The sequence below is a fragment of the Mesocricetus auratus genome, unplaced genomic scaffold (assembly GCF_017639785.1).
Source record: "Mesocricetus auratus isolate SY011 unplaced genomic scaffold, BCM_Maur_2.0 Super-Scaffold_100007, whole genome shotgun sequence".
NCBI classification, from domain to species: domain Eukaryota; kingdom Metazoa; phylum Chordata; class Mammalia; order Rodentia; family Cricetidae; genus Mesocricetus; species Mesocricetus auratus.
The window spans coordinates 57,716,629-57,736,042 of NW_024429191.1; the positions used below are offsets into that span (position 1 = coordinate 57,716,629).

Here is a 19,414-nt window from a genome sequence, read left to right on the forward strand (position 1 = left end):
TCTTTTAAAAACATTACTTGGTTACTTTTTGTCAATATATTTATAAAGGACTTCATGCAATGCAAACGTCTTAGCTACTGAACAGAGTCGAAGGGAAGAAATACAGAAAATCAGAACATTTTCTCCTAACTCATTCATTCATTATTTATTTATTTATTGGTTTTGGGGTTTTGTTGTTTGTTTGTTTTTTGTTTTTTTGGTTTTTACAAGACAGGGTTTCTCTGTATTGTTTTGGAGGCTATCATCCAGCCCGGCCTCGAACTCACAGAGATCCGCCTGCCTCTGCTTCCCGAGTGCTGGGATTAAAGGCGTGTGCTACCACTGCCCTGCTTTGTTTGCTTTTTCAAGACAAGATTTCTCAGTAGGTATGGATCCAGTCTTGGAACTCACTGGTTAGACCAGCTGGCCTTGAACTCACAGAGATCCACCTGCCTCTGCTTCCCAAGTGTTGGGATTAAAGATTTGCAATACCACCAACCGTCTTATTTATGTATTGTGTGTGTGAGATATGTGCATATTTTACATGTGTGTTCATGTGTTTAGCTGTCCCTGCATGAATTCAAGCTCTTGCATGCCATAGAATGCATGTAGAGGTCAAAGGACATCCTAGGATGTGGGTCCTAAACTTCCACCTATTCTGAGACAGGGTCTCTCATGATTCAGTGCTATGTACACCAGGCTGACTGGCCCTAAAACTTCCCGATTCCCCCGTTCCCAACTCCCACCTTTTTGTAGGAGTGAAGGGATTACAGGAGTAATCTGTGAACTACTGCCTTCCTTTACCTGGGTTCTGAGGATCTGAATTCACTTTCTCAGGTTTTTTTATGTCAAGCATTTTAACCTCTGGCCATCTCCCCAGCTTAATTTTTGAGTTTTAATACAAGATATATGGAATACTTCACAAATTTGCATGACTGGGGGGTGGGCATAGCTCAGTTGGTAGAGTGTTTGTCTAGCATGCAGGAGCCATGGATTCCATCCCCAGCACCTCATAAACACAGAGTGATGGTGTGTTCCTAAACTCCCAGCACTTGGGAAGAGGAGACAAGAAGAATCAAGAATTTAAGATCACTTCTGCTGTAACATAGCAAGTATGAGGTCACCCTAGCTACGCGAGATCTTTATCTCCAAAGAATCTGGAAAGCTTCTGGAATTTGTGAGTCATCCTTGTATAGAACTCAGACTGGTTTTTGGTTTTTTGTTTTTCATTCTTTCTTTTTTCTTTTTTCTTTGGGGGGTTCTTTGAGACTGGATTTCTCTGTGTGTAGCCCTGGCTAGCCTATAACTCACTCTGTAGATCACGTTGGCTTCAAACTCACAGAGATTCATCTGCCTCTGTCTACTGAGTGCCAGGGTTAAAGGTGCACACCACTACTGTCTAGCTAACACTGCTTTTGGTTTGTTTATTTGTTGTTGTTTTCTGTGTTGTTCTAGTTTTAATACAGGTTCTTCCGAGGTGAGTACCCCAGTTAATTTTTTCTCTTTTTTTTTTTTAGCTAGCTGATATGACTCTCAACTACCTACACTATACTATAGAAATTCATGGAAAATAACTCTTCCTTTCTGCTTGTGAATTATTTGAATGACTTTTTTTTTTTTTTTTTTTTTTTTGGTTTTTCGAGACAGGGTTTCTCTGTGTTGGTTTGGAGCCTGTCCTGGAACCCGCTCTGTAGACCAGGGTGGTCTCAAACTCAGAGATCCACCTGCCTCTGCCTCCTGAGTGCTGGGATTAAAGGCGTGCGCCACCAACGCCCGGCGAATGAATGACTTTCTTTTTTTAAAGATTTATTTATTATGTATACAGTGTTCTGCCTGCATGTATGCCTCCTGGCCAGAAGAGGGCACAAGGGCTCATTATAAATGGTTGTGAGCCGCCATGTGATTGCTGGGAATTGAACTCAGGACCTTTGGGAAAGCAGTCAGTGCTCTTAACCTCTGAGCCATTTCTCTAGCCTATGAATGACTTTTTCGCAGGATAACCTACGCTTTATGTGACTAGCCAATAGCCTTGAGCATTTCCTTAGCAAGCAAATTATGACAATGAAATGAAAAACAATTGTGTCATTTGTGTACTATTGGTGTTTATACTTAATATTTGTAGGGTCCATGTTACAAGCTAGGCACTATGCTGCAAAACTACTTCATTAATTAACCATTTAACATTCATGACAATGAGAGTAGAGCATTGGTCGTTGGGAAGGCTAATACTGTCCACTTAACAGGATCTAGAACAGTCTAGGAGACAAACTCTGCCATGCCAGTGAGAGAGACTCTAGATCTGGTTGATTGAGGTAGGAAGATTCACTCTGAATTTGGCCAGCACCATTCCCTAGGTGAGGGTTCTGAAGTGAATTAAAAAGACAAAGCTAGGCACACACCTTTAATCCCAGCACTCAGGAGGCAGAGACAGATGGATCTCTGTGAGTTCTAAGTCAGCATGATCTGCAGAGTGCCAGGATAGTCTCCAAAGCAACACAGAGAAACCCTGTCTCTTTTTGTTTGTTTTTGTGGTTTTTTTTTTCTTTGTTTTTTGAGACAGGGTTTCTCTGTATTGTTTTGGAGGCTGTCCTGGAACTCACTCTGTAGACCAGGTGTAGACAGCCACCACCGCCTGGCTTGTTTTGTTTTGTTTTGAGACAGGGTTTTGACCTGGGTGTTGGTGGCACATGCCTTTAATCCCAGCACTGGGGAGGCTGAGGCAGGTGGATCTCTGTGAGTTCGAGGCAAACCTGGTCTAAAAGACCAAGTTCCAGGACAGCCTCCAAAGCCACAGAGAAACACCCTGCCTCAAAAGACAAAGAAAAAGAAAAAAAGAAAACTAACACAAAACAAACAAAAAGACAAAAGACAAATCTAGAGGCTATTGAGATGTTTCAGTGATTAAGAGTGCTGGCTGCTGTTCAGATGATCTGGGTTCAATTCCCAGCACCCACATGGTGGCTCACAACCATCCATAACTCCAGCTCCAGGGGGAATCTTTTCTTACCTCCATAGGCACTACACACATATGATATACACATATACACATAGGATTTAAAAATTAAAAACAACCACTACAGATTCATTCCCTTGAATCTCATTCTGAAGTTAGATACTGTGTGGGTTACTTTTTGTCAGTTTACCACAAACTACAGTCATCTGGAAATAGGGAACCTCCACCGAGGTGCTGCCTCCTTCAGATTCGGCTGAGGGGCCTGTCTGTGGGCATTTTCTTGATCAAGGGTTGATGCCAGAGGGCCCAGCATACTGTGGCCAGTGCCACTCCTGCGCAGGTAGTTCTGACTTTTCTAAGAAAGAAGAAAAAAAGTCCCAAGAAATCCAGTATGTAGCATTCCTCCATAGTTTCTGCTTTGTTGTTTGACTCCAGGTCCCTGCCCAGAGTTCCTACCATGGCTTCTCTCCACAGTGGACTGGAACTTGCAAGCCAAATTAACTCTGTCCTCCCCAAGTTGCTTTTGGTCAGGGTTTTATCACAGCAACAGAGAAGCAATCAAGACATGGTATTAGGCCAACTTTTGGGGGAGTGTTGGAGACTGAACTAAGAGCCTTGATCTACAAACCAGGTCTTCTGTCCTGCCTTCTTTTCCTCCTCTCTCTTTTATTTTCCTCCCTTCCTTTCATTTGAGACAGAGTCTCCTACTGTGATCCATGTTGGCCTTTGTCTATACAGTATTGAGTAGACTCAAACACACATTCCTCCTCCCCTTGTCTCCAATACAGACACTACAGTCAGTGGCAAAACTTTAGAGCTCTCTTTTTTTTTTTTTTTTTTTTTTTTTTTTTTTAGACTGAGTCTCTCTCTGTGTAGCTTTGGAGCCTGTCGTGGAACTAGATCTCTAGACTAGGCTGCTCTCAAACTCACAGAGATCTGCCTGTCTCTGCCTCCTGAGAGCAGGGATTAAAGGCGTGCGCCACCAACACCTGGCAAATGTTAAACTACTTAAGTGAGTTTCTGTCAACATGTGCATCCATGGGCTAGTTCTTTGTCATCGCCGACCTCAAATACCTGCTAGGAGGGAGAACATTTTGGCTCTCAGTTTTAGGCAGCCATTCCCTGACTGGTGTACTCCATGCATCTAGGCAGCAGGAGCATGGGGTGGAAGAGGTTTATCACCTTACGGTGAGCAGAAAGCAGTGTGAAGAAGACAGGGAGCCCAGGAATGACCTTTAGAGGTGCTCCTCCACTGACCTACTTCCCCCAAATAGGCCGCCCCTTCTCAGGTTTCCACAGCCTCCCAAAATAGTACCATTAGGTGGGAATCAAGTCTTCAACACAGGAGTCCCTGGGGGACATTTCAGATCCAAACCTCAACAACTTATATAAGTCTCTGAAGTTTCAGACAAACTGCTAGACATGTTCTAAACTGGGCCAAAGTTCTAGAGATTCTACTATCTTGATGACAAGACAAAAAAAAATGTATGTTTCCTGCAACTATGAGGATGTGATATTTACTTAAGGCACCAACCAGCTGAAACTAAGATAAAAGATAATTGTCAGGTGTGGTGGCGCATGCCTTTAATCCCAGCACTTGGGAAGCAGAGGCAGGCAGATTTCTGTGAGTTTGAGACCAGCCTGGTCTACAAGAGCTGGTCCCAGGACAGCCTCCAAAGCCACAGAGAAACTCTGCCTGAACCCCCCCCCAAAAAGAAGAGAGAGAATGCTAATGAACTGTACAGCTGTCAGCTGTCACTTACAGCCCCACTCACCAGCACTACATACACAAGCACGCACACACACACACACACACACACACTCAAATTGAACAAACACAATTCTGAAATGTGTTGTTTCCTATCATGATTAAACTCAAAAATGAAAAAGACTGCCATGAATTTTTTGGACTCTGTACTCCCACCACCAGCTTGGAAAACATGTATTGGTTTGACACTGTGTGTGTGTGTGTGTGTGTGTGTGTGTGTGTGTGTGTGTGTGTGTGTGTGTACATAGTTTTGCTAAGTAGTTAAGCCTAGTGAGCTATTTGAATTTGAAAACTGCTTTCCCATCCTGTGCTGAGATTAGAGGTCTAAGGACCACACTAAATTGAGTCTGTATAGCATAGTAGTAGTTCTCAACATGTGGTCTCCTCAACCACTCTGGGACTGAATGGCCCTTTTGCAGGGGTCACCTAAGACCATCAAAAAACACACATGTTTCCAGGTGTTGGTAGCTCATGCCTTTAATCCCAGCACCCGGGAGGCAGAAGCAGGCGAATCTCTATGAGTTCAAGTCAGCCTGTTCTACAGAGTGAGTTCCAGGATAGCCTCCAAAGCAATACAGAGAAACCCTATCTCAGAAACACACACACACACACACACACACACACACACACACACACACACACACAGGTTTACATTAATAACAGTAGCAAAATTACAGTTATGGAGTAACAACAAAAACACTTTTATGTTTGGGGACAACCATAGCATGTATTGAAATGCTGCAGCGTTACAAAGGTTGAGAACCACTGTTGTAGAGGATAAGAGAACTGCTTGGTTTTATTTTTGGACCTCTCTGTCATTGTTACTATAGCCTCTACAAGCTAATCCTTAGCTAGACCCAAGATTTTATCTAAAATTATCCAAGGTTTGGAGCCTGGAGAAATGGCTCTGTGGTTAGAGTACTTGCTACTCTTTCAAAGGACCCAAGTTCAGTTCCCATCACTAGGATCAGACAGCTCACAAATGCCTAGAATTCCAGGACCAGAGATCTGGCGGCCTCTTCTGGCCTCCCCTGACACTTGCACTCACATGCATATACTCCACGCCAACACACATAATTTTTGTTAAGTATCTATGGTTTAGATTCTGGCCTGGGAGTTTCAAATTAAGAGAACTGAAGTATTAAGTCTGAGATTCTAGACTAAAAAGAATATAGTTTCCTGATGAATCAGCTGGACAGATAGAATTTAAACACATAGCCGGGTGGTGGTGCACACCTTTAATCCCAGCACTTGTGAGGCAGAGGCAGACTGGTGGTCTACAAAGGAGTTCCAGCACAGCCAGAGCTGTTACACAGAGAAACCCTGTCTCCAAAAACAAAATAGAATTTAAACACATAAATACATGGACCAATAAATACTAATAGGCACAGTGGTCAGGCTTAAATCCAGCATTTGGGAGGCCGAGGCAGGCAAATCTGTAAATTCAAAGCTGGCCTGATCAACATAGCAAGTTCCAGACCAGACCAGACCAGCCTGGGCTACACAGTAAGACACTGTCTCAATAAATCAATTAATTAGCTTCTCAGAGATGTAATATCAAACTCATAGCAGGAAGGTACCTTACAGATTATATGCTGTGATCCTATTTTATAAACACTATCCTCATCATCTTAAAATGGAGATGCTTCCTGGTATAATCAAAGACAATGCAGAAGAGATTTATTTTCTCTGTAGATATTTATAATTTTTAAAACTATTACATTTTAGCCAGGCAGTGGTGGCACAGGCCTTTAATTCCAGAAGCAGTTAATTTAGGAGGTAGAAACTCTGGGTTTGAGGCCAGCCTGATCTGCAGATCAAGTTCTAGGACAGTCAGGGTTGTACACAGAAATCCTGTCTTAAAAACCTAATAAAGGGGACTGGGAAGATGTCTCAACAGTTAAGAGCACTTAGAGGAACTGGGTTCAATTCCCAGCACCCACCTGGCAACTCACTGATATCTGTAACTCCATTTCCAAGGGACATGATACCTTCACATAGACATACAAGCAATGCAAAAACACCAATACACATAAAAACAAATCCTTAAAAAATAATTATTACATTTTATTCTCTCTGTCTCTCCATCTTTTTCTGTCTTTGTCTTTCTCTTTCAATACGCGTGCGCCCGTGTGTGTGTGTGTGTGTGTGTGTGTGTGTGTGTGTGTGTGTGTGTGTGTGTGGCAAGTGCCTTTTACCCAATGAGCCATCTTTCTAGCTCTACAAATTTATTTTATGTGTATATTCTTGAGTGTGTGTGTGTGCACCAGGTATATATGGAGGCCAGAAGAAGGTGTTGGATTGATTCCCTGAACTAGAGTTTCAGTTGACTATGATCTGGGAACTGCACTCTGGTTCTCTGTGGAGCCATCTCTCCCACCCTTTAATGTCCTTTTGCAACTGTTTCCCATCCACAATTCACACCCCTCATCTTGAGATCCACTGTCCTGTGGAGAGACTATATTTCCTGAAGATGTGTTGAAGAGCCTCCCCGCTAACAGTTGGAAAATTACTAAGCTGTCCCGTCCTCGGACGTGAGCAGCTGCACTTAAAGATAGACATCTTCCCCTGGTGTTCATCAAGGACTTGAAAACATTCCCCAGACTTGAAAACACTCCCCAGACCTCAAGGTTGCAGGCCGGTCACAAAGTTCAGCCAGGGCACAGACGTTGCCTAAGACAGATAACGAGCCTGGAGTCAGCCAGACAGCCACAAGCGTGCGTGTTTGCATAAAGGTCTAACCCAATTTCCAAACTCCCCTTGTACCCCCCACCACCCCGTTTGCGGTTTTAGGTTCACTCCTTCCCAAGGCTGCTGAACCCCGGCGCGCTGGCTTAATAAAAATCCTCTCACGTTTTGCAATGAACTTCGGCTCCCTGGTGGCCTTTGGGGCGAGAGTCCTGAGAGAAAGACTGCAGGGTCTTTCAGTGTGTAGCTCTGAGCTATCCTCCTTGGGTAGCCGCGAAGTCGGGCATACAAATCAGCTCTTCTCTAACCTTGTATTTTAGTGACATGGATTGTTATTTCGTCATCCCAGAGAAGTGAACCTAATTCCAGAGAGGTTTGGAGAATCATCACAACACAGTACATCAGCGTGACTAAGCCAGGGAAAAGTAAGCAAGGAGCTGCCATTCCTTCCCCTACTGGGAGCTGAGAGTCAGGATTTGAGGAATTTTTTGAGTCAGTTCCAGCTATCAGCAAAGGCCTAAGAGGAGCAGACTTCACTCCCTCCGCCTCTGGCTCTTCGTCAGAGTTGGCTCCTTTAATCCACCCATCAAAGGCATCTCCATTCCTCAGATAAGAAGCAGCTTCCAAGAAGTCTCTTGAGTTCAAATGCTTCTTGTTTATGATATAATAAAGCTTGCCTGAACATCAGAATGCAGAACTAAGCCACTAGGGGCCAGGGAGTGCTGGCACACACCTTTAATCCCAGGATTTGGGAGACAGAAGCAGAGGGATGTCTGTTAGTTCAAGGCCACCCTAGGCTACATGAGATCGAATCTGACTGAAAGACAAACAGAGCGTACACAAAGGTGATCCCAGCACTTGGGACCACATTCCTTTAATCCCAGCACTAGGGTAGAGACAGGAGTGATATGGCTGGACAGAGAGAGAAATAAAAGGAAAATAAGGTGGGAGGAAACAGGAGCTCAGTGCAGTCTGTGGTTTGATGGAGACAGATGCAGTCTGGAGATGCAATCTGAGGACAGAATGGCCCTTTCAGTCTGAGCATTGGCAGAGGTGAGGACTCTCTAGTGGCTGACCTCTTTGCTTTCCTAATCTTCGGGCAAGCTTTATTTGTTAAAACCAAACAAAATATCACTACAGTCTCTAGTAAGAAGCAGAGCCAGGATCTAGACTCCTGTGTTCAGCTTCTGAATTCCTGTGCTTCAGTCACACCGTGAAATTATGCATGTGGAGAGCTGCATTATTCTGTCATCAAAGAGAAATGTAATACTGGTAGAGAGACAATCGTCCTGACCATTGTCCTGCCTACATCTTTATTGTCTTTTACCAGACAAAGGCTTGCTTTATTCTCCCCATATACAAATACCAATCCATTAATTTTCACTTACACTGGTAAATTTAAAGACTTTAGGTAGTAAAAGGCAAATTGAAAATCTTGGCTCTAGATATACAGCTCATCTGTACAAGTCTTGCTCAGCATGCTCAAGGCCCTGGGCTCCATTTCCAGGACAGAAAAGGAGGAAGAGGGAGAGGGAGAAAAGGGAGAGGAGGAAGAGCTGCTGCCTGGAAGCTGGGTCCCTCTCTCCTACCAATGTTTTACATTTATTCTAAAGCCAGTGTGGATGCAGAGTGCTTGCCTAGCATACATGAAGCCCTGGGTTTGATCCCCAGCTCCTTGGAAGCCAGATGTGATGGTACCCACCCCCACCCCTGTAATCCCAGCATTTACAGACAGAAGCAGGAAGATTAGAAATTCAAGGCCATCCTCTGCTATCTATAGACCTCCAGGTCAACCTGTGCTACATGAAAATGTTAACCCTACCAGGCAAGAATTAGACCACACACACAGAAGAAGAAGAAGAAGAAGAAGAAGAAGAAGAAGAAGAAGAAGAAGAAGAAGAAGAAGAAGAAGAAGAAGAAGAAGAAGAAGAAGAAGAAGAAGAAGAAGAAGAAGAAGAAGAAGAAGAAGAAGAAGAAGAGAAGAAGAAGAAGAAGAAGAAGAGGAGGAGGAGGAGGAAGAGGAGGAGGAAGAGGAGGAAGACAAAGAAGAAGACCACTACCACAATTTTGAACTAAATTTGAAGCTTTAATTAAATATTGGCCAGGATAATGGACTCTGGCCAGGTCCCTTTCTGAGTTCCCAGAAAATGCCAACAAATTTTGCAGAGGCTTATAAAGGCAAACCCATAAGCCTATGTACTTGCCACCAGGTTCAATAAGGGGCAAGCATGCATCTTAACAGATTTCCTGCCTATGTACTTCCTGCAGTTGGGTCGAACAAGCTTATTTAAAGGAGAGAAAACATGTGGCTCCTTATTTTACATGAATAAATATCCTCCAGTATCTGTTCTTGGTCAAGGGGCTTACAGGTTAGAAACATTTTTAAAATTTATTTATTGCCGGGTGGTGGTAGCACATGCCTTTAATCCCAGCACTCGGGAGGCAGAGGCAGGCGGATCTCTGTGAGTTTGAGGCCGGGATAGACTGACAGCCTCCAAAACAATACAGAGAAACCCTGTCTCGTAAAAACCAAAAAAAAAATTATTATGTATATAAGATTCTGTCCCCCCATGCCTGCATTCTTGAAGAGGGCATCAGATTTCATTACAGATGGTTGTGAGCCATCATGTGGTTGCTGGGAATTAAACTCAGGACCTCTGGAAGAGCAGTCCGTGCTCTTAATCTCTGAGCCATCTCTCCAGTCCAGTAGAGACATTTTTATTTAATGGATCTCTTAGGTACAGTAAGTAAAACTTAAACCATAACTTTGGCTCTCAAAAAAAACCCTGTCTCAAAAACAACTAAAAGCAAAGCAAACTAACAAAACCTAGTAGTTAATGGCCACTGCAGAAACTCTGATTTTATTGATATCCAGTTTTGTTTGTTGTTTGTTTTTAAGATGGGGTCTTACTGTACAGCCCTGGGTGATCTGGAACTCTCCATATAGCCCAGGCTGGCTGGGAATTCACAGAGATCTGTCTGCTTCTGCCTTCTGAGTGCTATAACTCCAGGCCCATGCAACAGTACAGGCTTATAACCCAAGCTACTGATAGACTAAGTCAGGAGTGATGGGGATGTCCTTCTGTCTGTATGTTTCTCTTACTAATTGATGAATACAACACTGTTTGGTCAATAGAGGCAGGAAGATAGGCGGGCTCAGGAGACAAGGAGAATTCTGGGGAGAGGAGGCAGAGAGAGGCGCTGCCAGGAAATGCCATGAAGCCACCAAAGGAATAACAGGTCTGGGCTTCTCATGGAAATACATAGATTTATGGAAATGGGTTAATAGTTAAGACAGACTAGCCAATAAGAAGTCATAGTTACCATCCAACAGCTTTATAATTAATATAACATCTGTGTGCTTATTTGGAGCTGAAGGGTGGCAGGACCTGGTGGGACAAGAAACTCCAGTTACAAGGCCACCTACAGAATGAGTTCAAGGCTAGCCAGAAGTTTTTAGTGAGAGAGCTGAAGATGTATAACTTTTTAGTAGTGTTTGCTTAGCATGTGTAGTGCAAGGTCCTGCGTTCAATGCCTAGAATTGGGTCAGAAATTCAAGGTCACCCTAGGCTCTACATGAAGTCAAGACCATCCTGGTTCCCTGCAAAGTCAAGAACAAACAGTAAAGTGAATTCGTATGAAACCATAGTGGGAGTCAAAAGGAACAGAGATGGGAATGCATCCCCGGGAAGGAGCCATAGCCTGGAAGGACGCAGCAACACAGGCAGTGGAAAAGTCTCCAACTTCAAGGGTAGAATTTAGATTGCTCTTCCTAACAATTCAGCTGCTTTTACCTTAGAAATGCTTGGTAGGGGGGAAAGGACTCTATCTATAGAACACTTTATATTCTTAAGAGGAAAAATAAGCCGAGCGGTGGTGGTGCACGCCTTTAATCCCAGCACTCGGGAGGCAGAGGCAGGCGGATCTCTGTGAGTTCGAGGCCCGGCTGGACCGACAGCCTCCAAAACAATACAGAGAAACCCTGTCTCGTAAAACCAAAAAAAAAAAAAAAAAAAAAAAAAAAAAGAGGAAAATAATATATGAAGACAATATTGTATTATGATACACAGCGTCATTGGATTCACTAGGATGTATTTGGCGGGGTGGGTTGTAATTCAACTGGGAAAGTGTCTGCTTAGCAAGCATGAAGTCTTAGTTTAGTGCCCAACATTCACAAAACTGAGTGCAGCACATGCTAGACAAGCACTTTACCAACCGAGCTACAACCTTAGCCGTGTTTTGTTTTTACTTTTTTTTTCTTTTTTCTTGAGACAGGGTTTCTCTGTATCGTTTTGGAGGCTGTCCTGGAACTCACTCATGTAGACCAGGCTGGCCTCGAACTCACAGAGATCCGCCTGCCTCTGCTTCCCGAGTGCTGGGATTAAAGGCATGAGCCACCACCGCCCGGCTCTTGTTTTTACATTTTTATATTTGTGTGTGCTCTGTGCACATACCTGCTACAGTGCATGAGTGTAGGTCAGAGGATAACTTGTGGGAGTCGGTTTTCTCCTTCCACCGTGGGGGTTTCAGAATTGAGCCCAGACCACCAGGCTTCTTGGAAAGCACCTTTACCTACTAAGCCCATGATTTTTGTTTTCATGGCAATTCCTATACAAGTCTTCAAACTCATAGTTTGTACCAGCAGCGCTGAAGTGAGCCTCTTCAGTGAGCTATTTTGTTTCAACAGCCTCTCAGAATTGGATTCATTTTAGCAGAGCAGTTATAGATAAGAGAGGTGACTGAGAAGGGAGATGGTGAGAAGTTCTTAAGATTTTTTTCTTTGTAGCAAATGAGTCTTAAAGAAAATACCATTCTCTCATTTTTTTTAATCCCAGCACTAGGGAGGCAGAGGCAGAGCTCCTAGTTAGAGGCCAGTCTGGTCTACAGAGGAAGTTCCAGGACAGCCAGGGCTACAAAGAGAAACCCTGTCTCAAAAAACCCAAAACCAAATCAAACAAACAAAAAACCCTCTACCTTATTTCTCCCCAAACAGGACCTTCTTCCACGTGTTGCTTCTTTGTTTTGTTCTGTTTTGTTTTTCGAGACAGGGTTTCTCTGTATTGTTTTGGAGGCTGTTCTGGAACTTGCTCTGTAGACCAGGCTGGCCTTGAACTCACAGAGATCCGACTGCCTCTGCCTCCCGAGTGCTGGGATTAAAGGTGTGCGCCACCAATGCCCAGCATGTGTTGCTTTTGATCATGGTGTTTATTTTGTTTAGAGTTTTTTGTCTTTTAGGGGGTGGGAGTGTTTGTTTTTTATTGCTGTTGTTATTTGAGGCAGAGTCTTGTAGCACAAAAAATAAATGACCCAGAAACTGATGTTGGGGTTCAAGTTTCAAGCTAAAGATCAGAAAAGCAAAGCAGCCAGTCACTAACTCTTACCTCTACCTCAGACTGAAAGGCCATCCTGGCTCCATCAAACCTCAGACTGCCACTACCACCCACCTTACATAAAAATTTTTTAAGGGAAAAGAGGGTGAGCCATGGTATTATACAGCTTTAATCTCAACAATCAGGAGGTAGAGGTAAGCAGCTCTCTATGAGACCAGCCTGTTCTACATATACATATCCAGTTCTGGGGTGTGGTGCAGTTGGTGGTGGTGGTACACACGTTTAATCCCAGCACTCAGAAGGTAGAGGAGGCAGGCAAATCTCTGTGAGTTCGAGGCCAGTCTGGTCTACAGAGTGAATTCCAGGACAGCCAGAACTGTTACACAGAGACACTCTGTCTTCGAAAAACAGAGAGAGAGAGACAGAGACAGAGGCATCATCCTCCACAGGGCAGGCAGTTTTACATGGGTTTTGCTGAGAGCAGGAATATCTGATTTAACAGAAAGCTTCTAAAGAAACTTCCAAAAGAAGTTCTGCAGAAAATAATGAGAAGTGTTTCTAAATGCTACTATGTTTGTGGAGACAGAGTGAGGTTAGGCTGAGTGTCTCCTGTGGGACAGCCAGCTGGGTCTTAAATCCTGATGAGCTTGACCTCCCCTGAGGAACTGGGAGGAAAGAGTCCCTGTAAAATCCAAGTCACTGTAGGTAATGTCTTCCCCACATTGTGGGGGCTGCTCAGTGTGATGGATTAACCCCATGTCCGGAGAACACCTGGTCATCAGGGGCAAGGGGACTGTGATTAGAGTTGAGGGGCTAGGAAGGGACAAGACCCACATATAATGAAAGTAGATGATACTCAGTCTGGAGGGCAGTCATCCAAGTAGTGGGGTCTCCCTGGACAGTAGGATGCAAAACAAGGGAAGCCCTGGATGGGAGGGGCGGGAAGTCCACTAAGGCCCATAACCTGCAGGACATGCAAGGATAGCAGACAAGGATAGCAGACAGCAGGGACTGTGCAGGGTTCTGGAGAGGCTAGCAGAGCAACAGAGTGGACACTGAATGCCTTCCCAATGCCTCTTCTCTTCTGCCTGGGACCCTTCTGGCCCTGGGACTGGAGGTGGAGCCCGGGAGGCAGTGTTGCAATCAACTGATTAGATTTGTAGCTCCAGAGGGCTTATTTGAGGTAAGAGCTTATTTGGTCAGAAATTAAGTCTCTGCTGACTCCCAAACAGCAGAGATTCTCCCGGTGCCCCAGATTTCCTAACAGGAGTGTGTAAAAGTCATGGTATGCATTCACCTACAGAGACCTGGAGTTGGTGTGGGTGGGTGAGGAAATTGTTTTTACAACCACCCCAGTGTTTCTGTGCCCCACATTTTATTGTTGCTAGTGGTGGCGATGTGTTGAGTAAGGGGACACTGGCATGCCACAGAGGTTAAAGGACAACTTGTTGGAGTCAATTCTCTCTTTCATCTTTACCTGGGATCAAATTCAGGTTGCCAGGCTTGTTCCAAAAGCGCTTTACCCTCTAAGTCATTCTGCCCTTACCCACAGCACCTCCCATTTCACACACATATTGAGCACCACAGTGAGTCCAACTTTTTTTTTCTCTTAGCACATCGAATTCCTCCCCTGCTACTGTCTGCCATACAGCCTTGAGAAGGTCTCTTATTTAACAGAAGCCTGCTATGACTAAGCTTGCTGGCCAGTGAGCTGGGGTTAAAAGACCCACACACATCCACACCCAGCTTCTTACATAGTTGGTAGGGATTTGACCCTAGTCTTCCTGTTTGCTGAACAAGAGCCCTTACCCATTGAACCATCACCCCAATTCCTAAAAATACTTATAAAAAACTAAAAAAAGGACTGGGTGTGATGGTACATGATTTCAATCCCAGTACTCAAAGGCAGAGGCAAAAACAGGCAGATCTTTGTGAGTTCCGAGCAAACCAGTAATGTGTAAACAGAACATGTCTCCTTAAATACACACAGAGGGCACATGGAAACTTGAGAGCACATACACACACACACACACACACACACACACACACACACACACACACACCTTAATACCTTAGTTAGGGTTTCTATTATTGTAATAAGATACAATGACCAAAAAGTAAGTTGGGGAGAAAAGGGCTTGTTTTGCTCTCAGTTCCTTATAACAGCTCATCGTCAAAAGCAGTGAGGGCAGGAACTGATGCAGAAGGCATAGAGGAGTAACACTGGCTTGGTCCTTGGTCAGCCTACTTTCTTACAGAATCCAGGACCACCAAACCAGGGATAGCATCACCGACAGCAGTCTGGATCCTCCCTCATCAATCACTAATTGACACAGCCTGATCTTATGGAGGCATTTTCTTAGTCCAGGTTCGCTCCTCTTAGATGCCTTTAGCTTATGTCAAATTGACACAAAACTACACAACACTATATACCCCCCTTTTTGACAAATGAGGTCCTATTGTGCTTGCCTTAGTGTTAGTGGTTAGTTTTTGTTTGATGAGATCTCGGGATCTCACTATGTACCTCTGACTGGCTGTCCTGGGACTTTGTAGAACAGACTGGCCTCTGACTCACAGATATTCCCCTGCCTGTGCCCCCCAAATGCTGAGTCTAAAGGTTTGTGCCACTATGCCCCTCTCTGGTGGCTGTTTTTGAAGCTTTTGCTTAATACCAAATTCTGAGATCACCCTCTCCCTCTTAGATCTGTGGACTTCCACCTCTATTTCCCTAACCATCCTGGTTCATTTCCTCTATTAACCTACTGTCATCTAGTGCCCTAAATTGACAGTTTCTACAAATCACTGCTAGATACAGCAACATACATGAATCTCACAAGTATCAAGCTGAGCTGTAAGAGCCAGACTGTATAACAAACATATCATATAACAGATTTAGAAGAGCCCAGATAACTAACCTGCAGTGACAGGAAATAGACACAGGGTTTCCTGAATTTGAGTCAGGGAATTAACTTCCAGTAGCAGAATGTAATTTTGGGAAGTAATTAAACAATTCATAGATGAAGAGATGGCTTAGCAGTTCATAGCTCTTTCTGCTTTTCCTCAGGACCTGAGTTCAGTTCCCGGCACCCAGGTCAGGCAACTCACAGCTGCCTGTAGCTCCAGCTCCAGGAGATCCAGCAGCCTCTTCTGGCCTCTGAGGGCAACTCACTCACATGCATACCATGCCTTTCACAGACACATACATACAAATAAAAACAAAATCTTTAAAGTCGTCCACATTAGCCCCCTGGAAATGGCTCAGACCATGCCAAGCCTAATAACCTAGGTTCCATCCCCAATCCACAAGTTGGAAGGATACAGTAATCATAATAAACCCCTGCAAGTCATCCTCAGTCCTGGACAAGCACACCATGCAGATGCTGTCACACACACACTCATGCATGCACATGCACACACACATAATAAATCCACATTCTAGCCAGATGTGGTGGTGCATACTCCTAATCCAAACTCTTAGAATACTAAAACAAGAGGACTACAAATTCAGGCTCAGCCTGGACTCCTGACTGAGTTCCAGTTTAGCTTTGGCTATACAATCTCAAGAAAAAACAAAAACAAAGCAAACAAAGAAAAAAACTGTCTCCAGTTGAGCTGAGTCAGGCTTCACAGGCAGCCTCTTTTCCCAATGGACATCCCTGAGACGTCTCTTATGGCCAGTATTGGAGGACTCCTTCCATCTGCCACAGCTGGCTGGTCATGTGTCCCAAGCCAGGCCTGCCCTGCCCTGGAGTTTTCACACAAGAACTTACAATCAGTCTCCTGTTGCAACCTCATTGGCAGTGAAGCCCAGGGGCTGCCAGAAACCAGGTTTGTCTTGTCCCAGAACAGACTCAACGTAAGTGCTTCTGGCAAGCATTTCCCCACAGAGTGGAGTGAATGTGGACTACAAAGTAATTACGCCAACCCACGAAGCCAAACCATCCATTAGCTGTGCTGTCCCTGTGCTCCAGAAAATTCTCGGAACAGGACTTGGTCTAAGTAGTTTAACAGTGCCTGGGAGGATGTGAGCAGAAGGTGGAGACTCCATGGCCAGAGAAATAAACCCAGAAATGCCACCTAGAGCTCGAATTCCAATAGGTCTTAGTAATAAAAACCTGGAGTCAGATATCGGGTAAATGCTGAAAGATCAGAGAGGTAAAGGAGCCTGCCACTAGAGAGACTTTCACACTCTACCGAATCCTCAGACCAAAGTGGGCAAGATCCTGTCTCCAAGAATCCTCAGGCTGAATGCAATGAGCTCTTTTTTTCTTTCAGATAAAGTATTTTCTTTTTTAAGTTTCATTTAAAACTTACACAGAGTCACAAACATCATAATTAAAATCTGTGTCCCGGATCCTAGAAAGACTGACAGCAGCATCCCCTTTGTTGTTGGATGAAATGTGTCACCATGAACTAGTTTCCAGTCAACTTCCTCCTGAGCATCCTCATAAACCACTGACTGTGGGTATGAGACACAAGCTTCAAAATATAGTCTAGATGCCCATCTGATGCCTTTCTCCTCCTCAAAACTAACAGAGTAAGTATAGGCAATTTTGATCTCCCCAGAAGCCTTGTTACTTAAATCCATGGGGGGAGGGGGTCTGGAGCAGTCTGGTTTATCTATACTGGTAGGTTTGAAGCTTTTTGGTTCAAGTTTAGCAGCTTCTAATCTTGTTCCCATAGACCCAGTTTCAACAACATGATAATGTATTTTGATGTCAGCATGACTGAAGATGTAGAAAGTCTCTCTTTCTTTCATGGAATTCTGTACTAGTAACACAGGCATCTTTTGCAAGGCCTTGATCTGTAATGTAACAGCCAATAGGAAATCAGGATCACAGAATCTGTAAAAGATCTTCGACATCATGACACCACGTTACAGGCATATTATCCACAATCCAGTGATGCTGACACATAGTTCAGTAGCATACTTTTTTTTCAAGAAGTCTAGCTTTTGTTTGTCTTCAGACTTCTTTGTATGGTATGTTTTCATGCAAACGAGCTTACAGGTTTCCTTGTTAAATGCGAACTTATATGGTGAAGGTTCAATTCTTTCCCCAAAATAATTGCTAAGATTTTGAGATGGCCGTTTTACTTCTGACGCTTGGCAAAAACCAAACACTGTATATTCATAAGGAAGAACAGACTCCACGGAGTCAAGCTGATTAGCAAGCAACTCTATCTCAGTCTTGCACTCGTCGCTTATTCTCTTCTGTGCAGAAGTTGACCGGCGCCAGGCAGGGCAGGTAGAAGGTGCTGCCCGGTGGTGACCTGGGACAGTCCTCAGCAGGATCGGTGACAGCACCAACAACCGCATCGCGCTGGCTGCCACGCGGATGGCCTGTGCTCCTGCGGCCAGCTGGGAGAGGAGGGGGGCTGAGTCAAAGAGACCACGAGGGAGGAGGGGCAGGGGCTCTGAGATCACCTTAAGGACTGAGCGTTGAGAAGGCTGCATGCAATGACTAATTTCCGTTGTGCTGGGAGACAGGCTCCTAGACAGAAACCTAACCGAGCCTCGATAGAGCAGGCGCAGCATCGAGTGCACACACTCAGCTGGTGCTGCAAGCACAACTGGCTGTTTCCGGGCAGGGCGGTGACTCTGATTGCGTGTAGTTCCGGTTTATCAGCCTATGGAAAATGGCTTTTTTTGTGAATTCCTGCTCCAAAAGTTGGACGCCATACCTAGCGCGAATTCTAATTGGTCGTAATAATAAAAACCAGGAGTCAGATACTGGGATACATGCTAAAAGATCAGAGAAGTGAAGGACCCAGCCACTAGAGAGACTTTTACCCTCTACGGAAACCTCAGACCAAAGTGGGCCAAGACCCTGTCTCCGTGAATCCTCAGACTGAATGCAATGAGCTTTTTTTTTTTAAGATTTATTTATTTATTATGCATCCAGTGTTCTGCCTGTATGTATCTCTGTAGGCCAAAAGAGGACACCAGATTTCATTATAGATGGTTGTGAGCTACCGTGCGGTCGCTGGGAATTGAACTCAGGATCTCTGGGAGAGCAGCCAATGCTCTTAACTGCTGAGCCGTTTCTCGATCTCTCCAGCCACAAGTGGGAGATACAGGATAGGAGGAGTTCACCTCCCTGTGTGTCACTTTATATTGACTAAGCACCTCTGTGTCCCTGACACTCATCCAGGTGCTGACAGAGCAGTAGCTTTCAAGGCCAGTGAAGTCTCTCTGCTGGTTGTTTCGTTTTTAGATTTACTTATTCTATTTTATGTGCACACGTTGTAAGCGTTTCGTCGGGATGGGTCAGGACAGGATGGAACAGGAGTGGGTCAGGTATTCTGGCACTCGGGAGCCAAGGATACTGAGTGTTACACAGCTCAGGTAGAAAGGTATCCTGGAACTCGGGAGCCAAGGACCACCACAGGTTGCAGTAAGCTTGGCAGCTTACAGCCTTGCCTCAGAGAAAGGCTTCTCCGGTACATCAGCTCCGCTCTGGCAGGACAGGGTCTTCCAGCTGGGGATGTTCGCCTAGTGTAGCAGTTTTGCTCCACAGGAGGTTTCTCGGGCGAAGTTGCTACAGTTCAGCTCTGCTCCTGGAGAGTGGAGAGCAGAGAGCAGGGAGCAGAGTGTAACAACTCTGCTCTGCCAAGGAAGGTTTCCCGGGCAAGTGCTACAGCGCTGCTCGTTCTGCTCTGCTCTGCCCAGGGTCGCCTCTGCTTGCTCTGCTCTGC

The 19,414-nt window shown here is 44.7% G+C and overlaps 1 pseudogene; it reads right to left on the minus strand.

The window, feature by feature from the left end:
* Positions 1 to 14,388: 14,388 nt before the first annotated feature.
* LOC121141208 lies at positions 14,389 to 18,254 on the minus strand (annotated as a pseudogene).
* Between the last annotated feature and the right edge of the window lie 1,160 nt (positions 18,255 to 19,414).